We start from the raw sequence: 18,754 nt of genomic DNA, 5'->3' as shown, positions 1-18,754 counted from the left end.
CACGAGCATTGGAAATTGTTTGGTTGCAGCATGCACTACAAGAGATTTGAGACAAGGAAGATAACAGCACAGCACAAGCGCACAGCTCAACAATATAATACTGACAGTTATTGCTATTTTAGTCAGCCATGCTCCCCATCCTCCGAGTCTACTTTCCAACCAATCAAAGAACTGATGTCCGGACCCTGCATTCTGTTTGACCTCCATCCACAGATTCTTTAATTTATTCATTGCTCTGGTGAAAGACCCTTCTGGGCTAGTATTGTTCGGTATGAAAGTGCAGCATTGTTCTCCAAACATTACACACACACCCCCTTTTTCTGCCAAAAGCCAATCCAGTACCTGTCTGTTTTGCCACACCATCCAGCTGTTGCCCTAAGGCCTCCAGTGCATCATCGGTGTAGTTGATGAATCTCTGTTGATTGTAGTATATATAGTTTATCCATTCAACATTTTTGCTTACCCCTATCACAGGTATGATAGCTTCCCAGTGAGCATCTCATGCGGTGTCAGGCATGTTATTCGATTAGTTTGCATGCGGTAACTCATCAATGCTAACGGTAAAGCATCGACCCAATTAAGTTTAGTGTCTGCACAAATTTTGTTTAGTTTGGCTTTCAGGGTTCCATTAATTCTCTCTACCATGCCCTGCGACTGAGGGTGGTATACACATCTAAATCTTGCTTTATCCTCAGCGCCTGTAGTACCAGTTTGACCACTTTCTGGATAAAAGCTGAACCATTGTCTGATCTAACTTCTGTAGGTATTCCAAACCTTGGGATCACTTCATTTGTCAGAAATTTTACCACTGTCTTTGCCCCTTGATCTCTTGAAGGTACCGCCTCCTTCTGCTCTTCTAGGCTTCTGCCTCCTACCACTTCCCCACAAATTCTCGCATCCTCTCTCTCTCCACTTAACTCTTGCTCCTCCAATAAGTCACCTTCTTTTTCTTTCTGTCCGTGTCTGTACACCTGTGGCAGGGACTCCTCATGATCCTTACTCATGCTTGATTCCCTTCTCTCTTGTGTTTCTCCAAGACTCTCGTCTCCTATCTTTTTTCCACCTCTTCTTGAATGCCTCATCTCTTCCTGCCCTGATGAGCCACTTTCTTCTCTAGTCTGTTTATTTCTATAGTATAACCGATACTCCTCATACTCCTTTTCCTCTCTCAAGTATTTCATCCGTTCAATCCCTTCTTCCATTTCTCTCTGTACCTGTTCCATCTTTATCCTTTCTGCCTGTATCTCCTTCCATATCGCCGCTTTTTCCTTCTCGTATTTTTTTTTCCTCCTCGTTATCCCAAACTTGTACTTCTCCCTGCATGTTTACTGTTCCCGTTAGCAGGGGGCACTGCTTAGGGGTTCCTTCCTCATTGTAGGGAGGGGGTCTTTCTGCTTCTTTCACATCCGGGTACGGAGCTGAAGCTTCTCACTGTACCTTCCTCTCTCTCTAACAGGCAGTTTCTCCAGCACCTTAGTGTCTTCCTTGCTTGTAATCAATATTCTACCTGTCTTCCTCAGCCTTTCTCCCTCCGTTCTGAAGAGTTTTAGCACTTCCATTTCTCGTTCTCTTTTTTGCCCTCTTTTCTTAGATTTATCATTTGGTTTGTAATTTTTAATTAGTCCCTCCATTTCTTCGCACAAACTTACATCAAACGTTCCTTCTCTTGGCCACTTTGTGACCAGGTTTTTGGCTCTTTTTTCCCATTTTTCTGAAGTTTTTGTGATCTCATATTTATCGGGAATTTTTTGCTCAGAATCTCTACTGCCGTTCCTTTACCTGTCATGTTATTCTCTCTTTTAAGGTATTTCAGAGATTCACAGTTCGTTTACTGGATAATATTATTTACTCTAATTCTATGCCTAGTCTATTCTGTTCTGCCCGTACAGACCTCTATTCAGAGCGGTACCCACAGAACTTGCTCTTTGCACCTCGTCAGTTCAGACCCTTATCTCTTAAGGCGGTATCCACGAGGATTTTCTACTCTAATTCTATTCTATTTTCCTTTCCCTGCCCATTCAGCTCTTCGTTTCATACGAAGCGGTACCCACAGGGATTTACCAACACCACGTGGACTTTTTCTTAACTTAACTTCTTATTAACTTATTTGTACTTACCCTCACTGCAGTGTTCTTGATCAATCCTCTGAGCCTCCTGTTAACCCCCAATTCTGCCAGATTCTTTGGACCGGAGAGACCCTTCAGCAGTGGTTCCACACTTCTGAGACTCCAAGACCTCCCCAAAGCCAACAGAATTCTTAGTCCAAATTGTCGCAAAAGGCGCTTACCTTTTGTTTGGGTGCACCCTTAATTCTGTTAGCCTTGTGGGGGTCCCTAGAGGACTGGGAAGCGTCCCCAATCTGCCGTTTCCTTTCCGTGGGTCTCTTTCCGGTCCTGCCGTGGTCGCCAATTTTGTCGTGGTTTCTCGTGCCCCACAAACGACCAAGAGACGCAGAAGATTCTTCAAGAAGGGTTAAACTTTAATTTGCAAATCAAAGCTGAGACAGTCATTGAGCTAGTCGCTGATTGCCCACCGATCCTTTGGACACAGCATTTTTTATAGCAATCTCCTGGTCCAGTTGCATTAGCATATGTAATTGGTCTATAGTTGCGTATCACACGTACATCCTGCCACTATTGTTTCTACCCATTGACTTAATCATGTTCTAATCTACATCTCTTAGCTACCTCTCATTAACACACCATTGTCTTCTACATTCTTAGGATTTCATTCTCCTACAGAATTGGATACATGCATAGCAAATAGCAAGTTTAAAATTTATACTTTTATACTCCAATACTTGCTTGCGGAGTCCGTGCCAAACGAACCTGTTGGAGACCATCAGGACGGTTGTCCTGATGGAGGGGTGCGCTAAGTTATGAATGGAGTTGAAAACGCGTCGCCGCCAGGCTGCTGGGACGACGAGGCGGGGTTGGCCGGTGGTGACGTCACAGAGCAGGGTCCTCTCACCTGGGCCTATGGGGAGGTCCTAGAGCTGCAAACCGGAGACTGCGGTTCTGTAACTTGGGATCTCCTCGTCTGCCTGCTGCGCCTCCGCCAGCACCTCAAAGTCTACCCCTTGGGAAAGGGCATGAATGGTAGGGCGAGAAAGCGCGTCTGCCACAGAATTGTCCTTTCCCGAGACATGCTGGACATCCGTCGTGTATTCAGAGATGTAGGACAGATGGCGCTGCTGGCGGGACGACCAGGGATCGGACACTTTCGTGAACGCAAAGGTAAGCGGTTTGTGGTCTGTGAACATGGTAAAGGGCCTACCTTCCAAGAAGTACCTGAAATGCTGGATTGCCAGGTATAGCGCCAACAGTTTCCGGTCGAAAGCACTGTATTTGAGCTTGGGTGGTCACAGGTGTTTGCTGAAAAACGCCAGGGGTTGCCAGCGACCCTCGATGAGTTGCTCCAGCACCCCACCGACTGCCGTGTTAGATGCGTCCACTGTGAGGGCAGTAGGGATGTCCGTTCTGGGGTGCACTAGCATCGTGGCGTTTGCTAAGGCTTCTTCGGTTTTAATGAAAGCGGCTGCGGCCTCTTCGTCCCAGGTAATGTCCTTGCCCTTACCCGACATCAGGGCGAACAGGGGGTGCATGATTCGGGCAGCTGAAGGGAGGAAGCGGTGGTAGAAATTTACCATACCCACGAATTCCTGAAGGCCTTTGATTGTGGTGGGTCGGGGAAATGGCGGACTGCGTCTACCTTAGCGGGCAGAGGGGTTACCCCGTCTGTAGTGATCCTGTGGCTCAGGAAGTTGATGGTGTCGAGCCCGAACCGGCATTTGGCCGGGTTGATTGTCAGGCCGTATTCACTCAGTTCGGCGTAGAGTTGACGGAGATGGGACAGATGCTCCTGACGACTGCTGCTGGCTATGAGGATGTCGTCCAAATAGATGAAAGCGAAGTCAAGGTCGCGTCCCACCGCGTCCATTAACCGCTGAAATGTCTGTGCGGCATTCTTCAGGCCGAACGGCATGCGGAGGAACTCGAAAAGGCCAAAAGGGGTGATGAGTGCCGTTTTGGGGTTGTCATCAGGATGCATCGGGATTTGATGGTATCCCCGGATGAGGTCCACCTTGGAGAAGATCTATGTGCCGTCCAGGTTTGCTGCAAAGTCCTGAATGTGTGGCACAGAGTAGCGGTCCGGTGTTGTAGCCTCGTTCAGCCTGCGGTAGTCGCTGCATGGTCTCCAGCCCCCTGATGCTTTGGGCACCACGTGCGGGGGGGAGGCCCATGGGCTGTCGGACCGCCGTATGATCCCCAATTCCTCCATCCTCTTGAACTCCTCCTTCGCCAGTCGGAGCTTGTCCGGGGGAAGCCTTCGAGCACGGGCGTGGAGGGGTGGTCCCTGTGTCGGGATGTGGTGCTGTACGCCGTGTCTGGGCATGGCTGCCATGAACTGCGGTGCCAGAACCGATGGGAAATCTGCCAGAACTCTGGTGAAATTGTTGTCGGACAGGGTGATGGAGTCTAGGTGTGGGACCGGCAACTGGGCTTCACCCAGGGAGAACGTTTGAAAGGTCTCAGCGTGGACCAGTCTCTTCCTGGGCAGGTGGACCAGTAGGCTGTGAGCCCGCAAAAAATCCGCACCCTGGAGCGGTTGGGCTACGGCGGCCAGTGTGAAGTCCCACGTGAACCGGCTGGAGCCAAACTGTAGCCGCACCGTACGGGTGCCATAGGTCCTTACAGTGCTGCCGATCGTGGCCCGCAGGGTGGTACCCGGTGCCCTGTTGCTGGTGTCATAACTCGTCGGAGGTAAGACGCTGATCTCGGCTCCGGTGTCGACCAAAAAACGGCGTCCCGACCTCTTGTCCCACACATACAGGAGGCTATCCCGATGGCCGGCCGCCGTAGCCATCAGCGGCGGCTGGCCTTGGCGTTTCCCAGGAACTTGCAAGGCGGGCTACAGCGGCGGGCTTCTGCGCCCCACCACTGGTGGTAGGAGCACCATTGTTCGTTGGTCTCCTCACCCCTCCCTCTGGGGTTAGCGGGCTCTGCTGCGGGGCCTGGTCTGGTCTGCTGCTGGGAGCGTGGCCTGGTGATCTGTGCGACGGATGCCCCACTCTCCTTCTTGGCTTTCCACAGCATGTCCGCCCAGGCTGCCACCTTCCAGGGATCGCTGAAATCCGCGTCGGACAGCAGCAGGCGGATGTCCTCGGGCAGCTGCTCCAGGAATGCCTGCTCAAACTTGAGGCAGGGCTTGTGACCTCCGGCCAGGGACAGCATCTCATTCACCAAAGCCGATGGCGGTCTGTCTCCCAAACCATCCAGGAGCAGTAAGCGGGCAGCTCGCTCGCGCCGTGAGAGTCCGAAGGTCCTTATGAGCAGGGCTTTGAATTCCGTGTATTTGCCGTCCGCTGGGGAAGACTGTATGAACTCCTCAACCTGGGCCACTGTGTCCTGGTCGAGGGAGCTCACCACGTAGTAGTAACGCGTGTCCTCCGAGATTATCTGCCAAATGTGGAATTGGGCTTCTGCTTGCTGGAACCATAGGTGAGGTCGCAGCGTCCAGAAGCTTGGCAGTTTCAACGAAACTGCATGAACATATGCGGTGTCGTTCATCTTCGGCCCAAATATCGTTTGGGCCGTCGGGGTCACCAATTGTAGCGGTGTGCTACACACAGCGCTGAAATAACGACACGTAGTCGATGAGCTGCAGTTGCAAAAGAGATTTATTCGAACTTCGCGGCCTCGCTTTAAAGCCTTCCTGATCCTGCCCTCCCCGGGCGGGAATGCTGTAGGGGGCACGTATTCACAGTCCTGTTCCGCGCGCGGGCTTTTCCCCTTGCTGATGAAGCAGACTTGGCGCCCTTTTGAGACTGGCCTTTATGTCGGCACGCTGGTTATTTGTGAGCCGGTTCGAGTGCGCTAGGAAGTGGGTCGCCACAATATTCTTATAACTATTTTCCTGAATGATAACGGTTCAGCTGTGATACAGGTAATATACGTGTAGAAGATCTCATAACTCTGGAGATATAGATTTTGGATATAGTTTTAAAAGAAAGTTAGTATTCAGAGTTTAAGTTTATAACCTATGTTTTCCATTAGTTGAACATTCCTGAGGCACAACTTGTAATAGTGAATAATGAACACCTTCGGGACAAATTTTAATTTGTGAGATGAATGTGTCTCATCATAGGATCCTTAATTTAATTGCCTGAACAATATTATTGTTTACTTTTGAGAGAAAAAAATTGACCAATTAAATTTATAATTTCTTTCAGTGTTACTGCTTTGAAATTGTGATGTTGAGAAGCAGGACTCTTGGGACAGTTTGTCAAATGTACATTATATGAGATGGATTTGCTATCACTACTCTACTTGGCCTCAAGTGCTTTATAGGAATTATTCTTTCCTCCATTAGGATTTTCTGTAAAACTCAGCTCTGAGCAAGTTTTTGGAATCTTGTCCTAATATGCTACGTGCACAACATTATTTTTTTGTTTGAATGTGCTTCTGTGAAGTGTCTTGCAGAATTAAAGGCACTGTTTAAACAAAAGTTATTGCTAACTTTTTCAATATTTTTATTCGTTTCTGCATAAAGGAATACAGAGTACAAGAAGATATATAAGTCAAAAGAAAAAATAAAATAGTACCAAATACTTTGTATTAAAAATACAGTTACAATCACGAAACCTGTATTCATAAAATTAAATCGTAATATTGAAATATAATAATTTTGTTATACAGAAAAAAATCTAAACCCACTACCAAAGTCAGAGCTGTTAGGAAAAGCAAGAAAAAAGGGAAAGACCCCTTATCATATAATAAAATATATTATTCGCCACCATCTGTACTTTCACAACAAATCAAAGGTTTTGAAAATAACTCAAAAATGTATAAAAGTCTTGGCTAGATTCAAAGGCTGAACATCGGATCTTCTCTAAATTTAAGCATGACATAACATCCCATAACCATTGAGCATGAGTAGGCGGAACAGCATCCTTCCATTTAAGCAAGAGTGTCCTCCTAGCTATAAAGGAAGTAAAAGCCATAATATGCAAATCAGGTGTCTCCAAAATAAAGTATTTTCCTCCAACAATACCAAATAATGCGGTCAAAGGGTTAAGCTTAAAATTTACCTTGCAAAGAACCGAGAAAGTTTGGAATACTTCATTCCAGTATCTTTCAAGGCTCGAACATGTCCAAAACATGTGAATTAATGAAGCTTCTCCATTATTACATCTATCACAGAAAGGGGATATATCCGAATAAAAATGAGATAGCTTTTCTTTAGACATGTGAGCCCTATGAACCACTTTAAATTGTAAAAGGGAATGATGGGCACATAACAATGAACTGTTAACCAATTTAAAAATTTCATTCCAACTTTCCTCAGAAATTGAAGTCTGTAAATCTTGTTCCCAAAGATTTTAAATTTTGTCTATAGGAACGTTTCTCATTTCTATCAATATAACATAAATATTGGATATTGAACCATTATAAAAAGGTTTCAAATTAAGAATTACATCTAATAAGTCCTTACCAGAACTTATAGGAAATGTATATAGTTGAGAATGCAGAAAGTCTCTAATTTGTAAATAAGGAGAAAAATGAGTTTTGGGTAAACTATATTTAGCTGAGATTTGCTCAAATGAAAGAAGACTTCCTCCAACAAACAAATCCTGGAAGCATTTAATACCCAATCTATCCCATCCTTTAAAAACTGAATCAGTCACCAAAGATTTAAAAAAAGTTAAAACTAATGGGACTAGACAAAGAAAATCTCAATAGACCAAAGAATTTCTTAAATTGTACCCGGATCCTCAAAGTATGTTTAACTACCAAATTGTCAGTTAGTTTACTAAAAGATAAAGGAAGTGAGGATCCAAGAAGAGAAATAATAGAAAATTTATTAACAGAGTTAGCTTCTAAAGAAACCCATATCGGACAGAACTCACGGTTATCTATTTTAGTTATCACAGTTAGTTATCTTTGTTTTCAAAAAATATTTTTAAAACCTTTCATGTTTTCGAAGATAAGGGAAATTTGTTCAATGTAGCAGTTTGATTTGAAACAATTAGTTTTAATTTTGGCTAGAAATTACTTATCAGCTGGGGAACTCTTGTTTTTCTTAATACGGCAGCATTTTGTCTGGGGTCTACACAGTTTGGAATGAAGTCTTGTGAAGAGTTCTTGCCTTGGCTTCCACCTTCTGTCCTTCATGATTATCTGCCCTAGTTTTATCCTGTGTAAAAATATCTCTTCTCGATCCTGTCAAGAACATTTTAAGCAACACCCACATAACGCTGGAGGAACTCAGCAGGTCACACCTATGGAAAAGAGTACAGTCAATGATTTGGACAGAGACCCTTCATCAGGACCACTTTAAACTCTTTTTCTGAATTTTAATCATCCCATCAAATCAACTTTTAATCTTCACTGGTCCAACACTGACTTGTCAAATTTCTTTTCTTTTCAGTTGTTACGTATTCAGGCAACAATAAATATATGTGAGTTAGGCAAGGATTTTTATAACAAATAACACTTTTATTAAACACTGAAAACAAACCCCCCAAAAGTAAACAAACACTAACGTAACCGGAAATCAGCTGCTGTGCGGCAGCTTGAACAGTTCTTAAAGCGATGCAGCTCAAACAGTTCTTAAAGCAATGTTGCAAAAAAACAGTTCTTTAAAGTGGTATTGCCAAAAGTTCAAAATGTTCAGTCCATTTAAAAGGAGAGACTTTTTAAGATGATTTAAATTCTCTTTCGCGTCGTTTTTCTTCAGTCCCCGAAATCGATCTTTTCCCACGAAGAATTTTATGAAACACAACGGCTTAAAGGCACTGACCTTTTCTTCCACACTATTCTCAATCTTTTCTGGTATTTCCCAGAGATTAACACGAGAACAGTCAACAAAATCCTTCCGAATAAGGATCAAACAAGGTCGAACCTGTTTCACCACCGAAAATCGATTCTCCTTGATCTTTAACTCCCAAACTCCGATCTTCACTCTCCACTGACTCTCAACTAGCAGTATTGTAAAGAAACTGCTGGCAATGACCTTTTAAATTTTAGGCATTAGATAAAACTTCATCTTTCAACTAAACTGTGTCATAACATTAAATCACGCAGTGGCATGAAGTCAACATGGCAAATCCAGCCACGAACTGCCCCACCTCACAGGGAGGGGTCCTCCTTTTATACCCTGTAAAAAAAACCTGTCACATGACCTCTACTGGCGGGAAAATGACGTCACTCCACCATCACAAGACCATTACCTCAAGTCCAGTATAGCTTCAACCCCAGTCACGTGACAATGGTACCACTGTCACGGGTACGTAACACAGTATTCTGTTGGTTTTCATTTAATTTGACTCCCTCTGCCCCTTTAATTTTCTTCCTATGTTATAGAACCTAAAACTCCTCAAAAAATCTTATCCTGGGTACTGATTTTTAAGTCTTTGTCGCACTCAGAAATGTGAATTAATGCGTATGGTACCAGTTTTAAAATCTTGTAGTCCTAACCTCTAAATTTACCCTATTGTTGCACATTGACGCATATAACATTTTAAACCAAGATGTTCCACTTGGTGTATCTAGGTTACCATATACAGTAGTTTGTTTGTATGGTGCTTCTCTATTGTGGGAATGGTCATTTCAGCAATTACATTAACTCCTCTTCAATTGTTTTGTTATTGATTGACAGAAATATTTTAGAGGGCCTGGAAGTAAATGTACCTGTCTCCACCTTCATTTTTGCCTCCATCTGTCATCAACCTGTCTCCACTCTCCACCCTTCCCCAATTGTCCATTATCATTCACCTCCTGCTCAATCCACCAACCATCTCTGGCACCCATCACCTCCTCTTTATGCCAGCTCCTTCTCATCATCATTCTTGGTTCTGGTGCAGGGATTTTGGCCTGACACTCTGATGATTCCTTTCCGCCTAAAGATGCTACTCGATCCACTGAGTTCCTTCGGCAGGTTGTTACTGAAGCATCTCCGTTCCCTGTTGTGTAGCTTTGAGTTTTTATTATTTGGCTTAATGGTTTAACAGTTCCTGGGGATTACAGAAACCTAAAGTTGATTCTTTTGGATATTATTATAGAACCATTCAGCTCAGAAATGGGCTCTTTCAATTCACCTCTTCTGTGTTGACTGTGATGTCCATCTATGCTATTCCCATTTGCTGTACCCTCTATGAGTTAGGTCCTGTCTCAGTACCTATATTTTATATATTGTAACTCTATCTGCTTCTACAGTCTACTTTGGCAGTTCATTCCAGGTGTCAACACCTTGCCCTCAAATCTTTAAATTTCTGCCTTCTCATTTTAACAATCTACCATCTAGAAACATAGAAAACCTACAGCACACTACAGGCCCTTTGGCCCACAAAGTTGTGCCAAATGTGACCCTACCTTAGAAATTAATACACTTCCCCATAGCCCTCTACTTTTCTAAGCTCCACGTACCTATCCAAAAGTCTCTTAAAAGACCCTATTGTAGCCGCCTCCATCACCGTTGCCGGCAGCCCATTCCACGCACTCAATACTCTGAGTAAAAAAACTTACCCCTGACATCTCCTCTGTACCTACTCCCCAGCACCTCAAACCTGTGTCCTCTTGTGGCACCCATTTCAGCCCTGGGAAAAAGCCTCTGACTATCCACACAATCAATGCCTTTCATCATCTTATACACCTCTATCAGGTCATCTCTCATCCTCCATCGCTCCAAGGAGAAAAGGCCGAGTTCACTCAACCTGTTTTCATAAGGCATGCTCCCCAATCCAGGCAACAATCCAAACTCCAAGATCCCTCTGATCCTCCACACTGCCAAGAGTATTACCATTAATACTATATTCTGCCGTCATATTTGACCTACCAAAATGAACCACTTTACACTTATCTGGGTTGAACCCCATCTGCCACTCCTTAGCCCAGTTTTGCATCCTGTCAATGTCCCACTGTAACCTCTGACAGCCCTCCACACTATCCACAACACCCCCAACCTTTGTGTCATCAGCAAACTTACTAACCCATCCCTGCACTTCCTCATCCAGGTCATTTATAAAAATCACTAAGAGTAAGGGTCCCAGAACAGATCCCTGAGGCACACCATTGGTCACCGACCTCCATGCAGAATATGACATGGCTATAACCACTCTTTGCTTTCTGTGGGCAAGCCAGTTTTGTATCCACAAATTAATGCCCCCTTGGATCCCATATCTCCTTACTTTCTCGATAAGCCTTGCATGGAGTACCTTATCAAATGCCTTGCTGAAATCCATATACACTACATCTACTGCTCTTCCATCATCCATGTGTTTAGTCACAACCTCAAAAAATTCAATCAGGTTCGTAAGGCATGACCTGCCTTTGACAAAGCCATGCTGACTATTCCTAATCATTTCATACCTCTCCAAATGTTCATAAATCCTGCCTCTCAGGATCTTTTCCATCAGCTTACCAACCACTGAGGTAAGACTCACTGGTCTATAATTTCCTGGGCTATCTCTACTCCCTTTCTTGAGTAAAGGAACAACATCCGCAACCCTCCAATCCTTTAGAACCTCTCCGGGGACGGAGATGGTGCAAAGATCATTGATCATTGATGATGCTAAGATCATCACCAGAGGCTCAGCAATCTCCTCCCTCGCCTCCCACAGTAGCCTGGGGTACATCTCATCCAGTCCCAGTGACTTATCCAACTTGATGCTTTCCAAAAGCTCCAGCACATCCTCTTTCTTAATATCTACATGCTCAAGCTTTTCAGTCTGCTGCAAGTCTGCACTACAATCACCAAGATCCTTTTTCATCGAGAGTATTGAAGTAAAGTATTCATTAAGTACCTCTGCTATTTCCACCGGTTCCATACACACTTTCCCACTTTCACACTTGATAGGTCCTATTCCTTAACATCTTATTCTCTTGTTCTTCACATACTTGTAGAATGCCTTGGGGTTTTCCTTAATCTTGCCCGCCAAGGCCTTCTCATGGCCGCTTCTGGCTCTCCTAATTTCCTTCTTAAGCTCCTTTCTGTTAGTCTTATAATCTTCTAGATCTCTAACATTACCTAACTATCTGAACCTTCTGTAAGCTTTCCTTTTCATCTTGACTAGATTCATTACAGCCTTTGTACATCACGGTTCCTATACCCTACCATAAATTCCCTGTCTATTTGAAAAGTACCTATGCAGAACTCCACACAAATATCCCCTGAACCTTTCCCACATTTCTTCTATACTTATCCTGCCTGATAGCCTCAAAATTCCCCTTACTCCAATTAAACGCTTTTCTAACTTGTCTGTTCCTATCTCTCTCCAATGCTATTGTAGAGGAGATAGAATTATGATCACTATCTCCAAAATGCTCTCCCACTGTGAGATCTGACACCTGACGAGGTTCATTTCCCAATACCAAATCAAGTACAGCCTCTCCTCTTGCAGGCTTATCTACATATTGCATCAAGAAACCTTCCTGAACACACCTAACAAACTCCATCCCATCTAAACCCCTTGCTCTAGGGAGATGCCAATCGATATTTGGGAAATTAAAATCTCCCATCACGATCACTCTGTTATTATTGCACCTTTCCAGGATCTGTTTCCCTATCTGCTCCTCGATATCCCTGTTACTACTGGGCAGCCTATAAAAAAAACCAAGTAAAGTTATTGACCCCTTCCTGTTCCTAACCTCCACCCACAGAGACTCCGTAGACAATCCTTCCACGGCGTCCACCTTTTTTGTAGCCGTGACACTATCTCTGATCAACAGTGCCAATCCCCCACCTCTTTTGCCTCCGTCCGTCCTTTCTGAAATATCTAAAACCCAGAACTTGAAGTAATCATTCCTGTCCCTGAGCCATCTAAGTCTCTGTAATGGCCACTACATCATAGCTCCAAGTACTGATCCACACTCTAAGCTCATCCGCTTTGTTCACAACAGTCCTTGCATTAAAATAGACACATCTCCAGCCTTTGGTCTGAGCGCGTCTGATGCACCATCAATAACTCACTCTGAGACGTAAAGACGAGATATCGGCTTTTATTGACTGGAAGAAAGAACAAGCAGTGATTGACCACCATACTACATCCTGGAGACAGAGAGGCCGGGCTCAGACCTCCATCAACATTATACAGGGGTCTGTGAGAGGAGCCACAGGAGCAGTCATCAGGGGGCGTGTCCAGACAGGTATATGTAGTTCACCACAGCGTCCCTTCTCTATCACCTGCCTATCCTCCCTCTCGCGCTGTCTACAAGCTTTCTCTATTTGTGAGCTAACCTCCTCTTCCCCAGTCTCTTCAGTTCGGTTCCCACCCCCCAACAATTCTGTTTTAAATTCTCCCCAGTAGCCTTAGCAAACCTCCCCACCAGGATATTGGTCCCCCTGGGATTCAAGTGCAACCCGTCCTTTTTGTACAGGTCACACCCGCCCCAAAAGTGGTCCCAATGATCCAGAAATTTAAATCCCTGCTCCAATCCTTCAGCCATGCATTTATCCTCCACCTTACTCTGTTCCTATACTCACTGTTGCATGGCACAGGCAGTAATCCCAAGATGACTACCTTGGCAGTCCTGCTTCTCAACTTCCTTCGTAACTGTGACAACTAAAAGCAGGGGGGCGTGTCCAGACAGGTATATGTAGTTCACCACATTCACCCCCCCCCCCCTTTGTTTTAAAAGGGAGTCCCCATGGGGCGAAGTTTCTTACAAGTATATTTACAGGTTAAGTCTATCAGGTGGTCGAATCTGTCGCTGCGATCTACGTTTCACCGGCTGTGATTGCACAGGTGCCGGTGGTGATTGCACCGGAGACGGTGGTGGTGATTGCACAGGTGCCGGTGGTGGTGATTGCACAGGTGCCGGTGGTGATTGCACCGGAGACGGTGGTTGTGCTGGTTCTGGTCTGACTGAAGGTGTCAGCCCACTTGGTGTCAGTGATCCTTCCAGGCCGGCACAGGATATCATAGTTGTAGGTGGAGAGTTCTATTCTCCACTGCAAAATTTTATCATTTATGATTTTGCCCCGCTGTTGGTTGCTGAACATGAACGCAACTAAGCGCTGGTCGGTCAGCAAGGTGAACCTTTTGCCGGCGAGGTAGTGCCTCCAGTGCCTAATAGCTTCCACTATGGCCTGGGCTTCTTTCTCCACCGCGGAGTGCCAAATTTCAGGGCCTTGAAGGGTACGAGAAAAGAATGCTACTGGCCTGCCTGCTTGATTGAGGGTAGCAGCCAGCGCGAAGTCAGAGGCGTCAGTCTCTACTTGGAAAGGAATGGTCTCGTCCACCGCATGCATCGTTGCTTTGGCAATGTCCCCTTTAATGCAACTGAAGGCCGTATGGGCCTCAGCAGAGAGGGGAAATGTGGTAGACTTGACCAGGGGGCGGGCCTTGTCTGTGTAATGGGGAACCCATTGGGCGTAATAGGAAAAGAAGCCCAGGCACCATCTGAGGGCTTTGAGGGTGGTGGGAAGAGGGAGTTCTAACAACATACGGTCGGGATCAGGGCCAATGACCCTGTTCTCCACGACATACCCAAGGATAGCGAGCCGGGTGGTTCCGAACACACACGTCCCTGTTATAAGTAAGGTTCAGGGCTTTGGCCACTTGGAAAAATCATTGGAGGTTGGCGTTGTGATCTGACCAGTCGTGACCACAGATGGTGATATTATCCAGATAGGGAAATGTGGCCTTCAGTTGGCACTGGTCCACCATCTGGTCCATTTCCCTCTGGAAGAGAGAGAGACACCATTTGTGACACCGAAGGGGATGCGCAGGAAGTGATAGAGCCTGCCGCCCGCCTCGAAGGCGGTGTAGGAGCGGTCCTCTGGGCGGATGGGGAGGTGGTGATAAGCGGATTTCAGATCTATTGTCAAGTACACCTTGTACTGAGCTATCTGGTTGACCATATCCGCGATGCGGGGTAGGGGGTACGCGTCAAGCTGTGTGAACCTATTGATGGTCTGGCTATAGTCCACGACCATCCTATTTTTCTGCCCGGTCCGAACAACAACCACCTGGGCCCTCCAAGGACTTGTGCTTGGCTCAATGATCCCCTCCCTGAGCAGCTGCTGCGCCTCTGACTGAATGAAGGCCCTATCCCGGGGAGCGTGTGCCAGCGCACAGCTCGACCAGCTATACGCCCTCCATGCACGTTTTTGCCACCCGGGGGTCACCCGATTTTACCATTTCGTGAAAGCACGGAACCTGCCGTACTCCCTTGAGGACATCAGGACGATGACCAGGGACTGCCAGATCTGCGCTGAGTGCAAACCGCACTTCTACCGTCCTGAAAAGGCACAACTTATCAAGGCCACCCGCCCCTTTGAGCGACTGAGTGTTGACTTTAAGGGCCCTCTTCCCTCCACTGACCGCAATGTCTACTTTCTCAACATTATCGACGAGTACTCGCGGTTCTCCTTTGCCATCCGCTGCCCCGACACCACTGCCACGTCCGTCATAAAAGCCCTGCGCCAGCTCTTCACTCTGTTCGGATATCCCTGCTATATCCAGAGTGATAGAGGGTCCTCCTTTATGAGTGACGAGCTGCGCCAGAACCTGCTGGCTAGGGGCATTGCTACTAGTAGGACCACGAGCTATAATCCCCGGGGAAATGGACAGGTGGAGAGGGAGAATGCCACAGTGTGGAAGGCCACACTTTTAGCCCTTAAGTCAAAGGGGTTGCCGGTCTCTCGATGGCAGGAGGTCCTCCCCGAGGCACTCCACTCTATCTGCTCCCTGTTCTGTACGTCTACCAATGCCACCCCTCACGAGCGCCTATTCTCTTTTCCCAGGAAGTCTGCCACTGGGACCACCCTACCAGCTTGGCTGACATCCCCAGGGCCAGTGCTGCTCCGGAAACATGTGAGGAGCAATAAATACTCCCCGCTGGTCGAGCGGGTTCACCTTCTACATGCGAACCCCCAGTATGCCTACGTGGTCTTACCTGATGGGCGGGAGGACACGGTCTCCGTCCGCGACCTGGCGCCCGCAGGAGCAGCAGACCACTACCCCAACCACTCCACGGTAACTATGAACCCTGTACCCGAGGTGACACCGTGCACACCGAGCCCTACACAGACTTCTCACGACACTCCTATACGGGGTGTCTCGCACGCGCATATACCTGGCGCCTCGCACACGCATGAGGGATCACTGACGCCTAGTGGGCTGACACCTCTAGTTAGGCCGGAACCAGCACAACCACCGTCTCTGGTGCAATCACCACCGGCACCTGTGCAATCACAGCCGGTGCTACGTAGATCGCAGCGACAGACTCGACCACCTGATAGACTTAACCTGTAAATATACTTGTCAGAAACTTCGCCCCATGGGGACTCTCTTTTAAAACAAAGGGGGGGGGGGTGAATGTGGTGAACTACATATACCCGTCTGGACACGCCCCCCCCCCCCCCCCCCCCCGCTGACTGCTCCTGTGGCTCCTCCCACGGACCCTGGTATAAAAGCGATTGAGGCCTGAGCCCTGCCCTCAGTCTCCAGGATGTAGTATGGTGGGCAATTACTGCTTGTTCTTTCTTCCAGTCAATAAAAGCCAATATCTCACCTCACGTCTCGGAGAGTTATTGATGGTGCATCAGTTAACTCCCTGTAGTTTTTTTGCAGGACCTCTTCCCTTTTCCTATCTATGTCATTGGTAGGACCTCTGGCTATTCTCCCTCCCACTGCAGGATATCTTGGATGTGATCTGAAACATCCCGGACCCTGGCACCTGGGAGACAAACTACCATCTGAGTTTCTTTCCTGCGTCCACAGGATCGCCTGTCTGACTCCCTAACTATAGAGTCCCCTATCACTACTGCCATCCTCTTCCTTCCCCTACAGGGCTGGACTCTGTGCCAGAGGCATGGCCACTGTTGCTTCCCCTGGGTAGGCTATCCCCCCACCCCCCTCCCCCAGCAGTACTCAAACAGGAGTACTTACTGTCAAGGGGTACAGCCACAGGGGGTACTCTCTAGTACCTGACTCTTCCCCTTCCCTCTCCTGACTGTGACCCACTTGTCTATCTCCCATGGCCTCGGTGTGACCACCTGCCTATAACTCCTTCCTATCACATCCTTGCTCTCCCTGACCAGATGAAGGTCATCAAGCTGCATCTCCAGTTCCCTAACGCAGTCCCTTAGGAGCTGAAGCTCGACGTACCGGGCGAAGATATGGTCGTCCGGGAGGCTGGGAGACTCCAGGACCTTCCACATCTGACACCGACCACAGAAAACCGGCTTCATACACATACTACTTCCTTTCTGCAAATAACACAGGTAGACCTACCTCGCCTCGTTACTGCCTAAGCCCGTCGAGCCAAAGCCTTCTCACTCAGCAGCCCACTGGATATGGCGGTCTTCTTTTTAGACTTTCCCCGCTCTACTGGGTGACGTCACGCACCTGAGCAGTCTTGCCTCTCTTTTACCCTGAGTAGTAAAGCCGCCTTTGCTCTGGAAATCCTTAGCCGTTCACCCGCAGCCTTCTTGCTCCAAGTCAAAAAAAAAACTTCTAGTCTCTACTGCCCTGAGAAAAGTATTTGCAATTATTTTCATTTAAATTTCAATTTTGTTTCACTGAGCTTTCGTTATTAGTATTTAAGTTTAGCTTAGCACTTTTAACCAAACCGGTGCTGCTTTCATTCTCCTTGAAGGGATTTACCGAGTTTGCCATTGATTTAATTGAGATTTTGATTTATCACTGATTTACTTTGAGAGCCTTTCTTATGTCAGTGAATTGGAGGACATGGCGGAATGTATGCCCATGTGCCTTGCGCTGATCCTAAGCCGGCCAAAGCTGTTATTCATAGGTCTAGGCAGCAGGTTGTCGTGGGGTCCACCTGTTCTGGGTGTCTTCTTCTCAAGTTATTCTCATGGCTGTGGTTGCCTAGGGACTGTCCTGAACACAAGGTTGGATGTGGATGGGTGTATATACACGTCGATGTGGATTCAGGAGTTTCTTTCCGTATGCCATCAGTCTTATGAACACTTGAATTTTAGTCTATTAGAAATCAATCCACCTGTACATTCAATGAGGTGGACCTCATTGTATATAGTTTATGATTATTTGCACTGTTGTTTTTGTTTGCTTTCAATTCTGTACAGAGAGAGCTCAGGGAAACCGGCATCAAATTCCCCGTATGAGTCATCATACTTGGCGATAATAAAGGATTCTGATTCTGATTGTTGGGTTAAGAGGACACACTGAACAAGTTTGTCCTCTATTCTCTTTAAGGAAAGGTGATCTATTTTCAGCGCCTGCAGATTTTCTCTTGTTTCTGATATAGACATATAAAGTTTTGAAGGGGCTGAAAGAGTAATTTCTGGAGGATATTTCCTCTGATAGTGCCATATAAAGTTCAAAGTAAATCTAAAAGTTCAAAGTTACTTTGAACTTTGAAATAGATTTTGAGACATGAGTCAAGTGTTCTAGAGGCTAGACAGAAAAATCTTAAAGCCTAAGATTAGACGTCATTTTATTGTATGACAAAGCACAGTGGAGGGGTCAATTTGTTACAATCACGTGCTCTTCTTCTTGTATTGTTCGTTCATGCTTGCAAAAGAATTTCTGCTGGAGGAGCTCTGTGAATCACCAGCATCTGTGGGAAGGAAACAAATCCTTCCCCCCCCCCACCGATTCTGCACGACATGCTATGTTCTTCCAGCAGCTGGTTTGTCGTTGCAGATTCCAGCATCAACAGTTTTCTGAGTCTCCTTATTTATCGCTTTCCTTAGTTTCTTTCAGTGCAACCCGTTTTATACTAGGGACTTCTACCATGAAGCGAGGGGACCGTGAACCCCAGGT

This window comes from Hemitrygon akajei, chromosome 3 (genome assembly GCF_048418815.1).
Source record: "Hemitrygon akajei chromosome 3, sHemAka1.3, whole genome shotgun sequence".
In the NCBI taxonomy this organism is placed as follows: domain Eukaryota; kingdom Metazoa; phylum Chordata; class Chondrichthyes; order Myliobatiformes; family Dasyatidae; genus Hemitrygon; species Hemitrygon akajei.
This window is presented reverse-complemented; position numbering follows the sequence as displayed.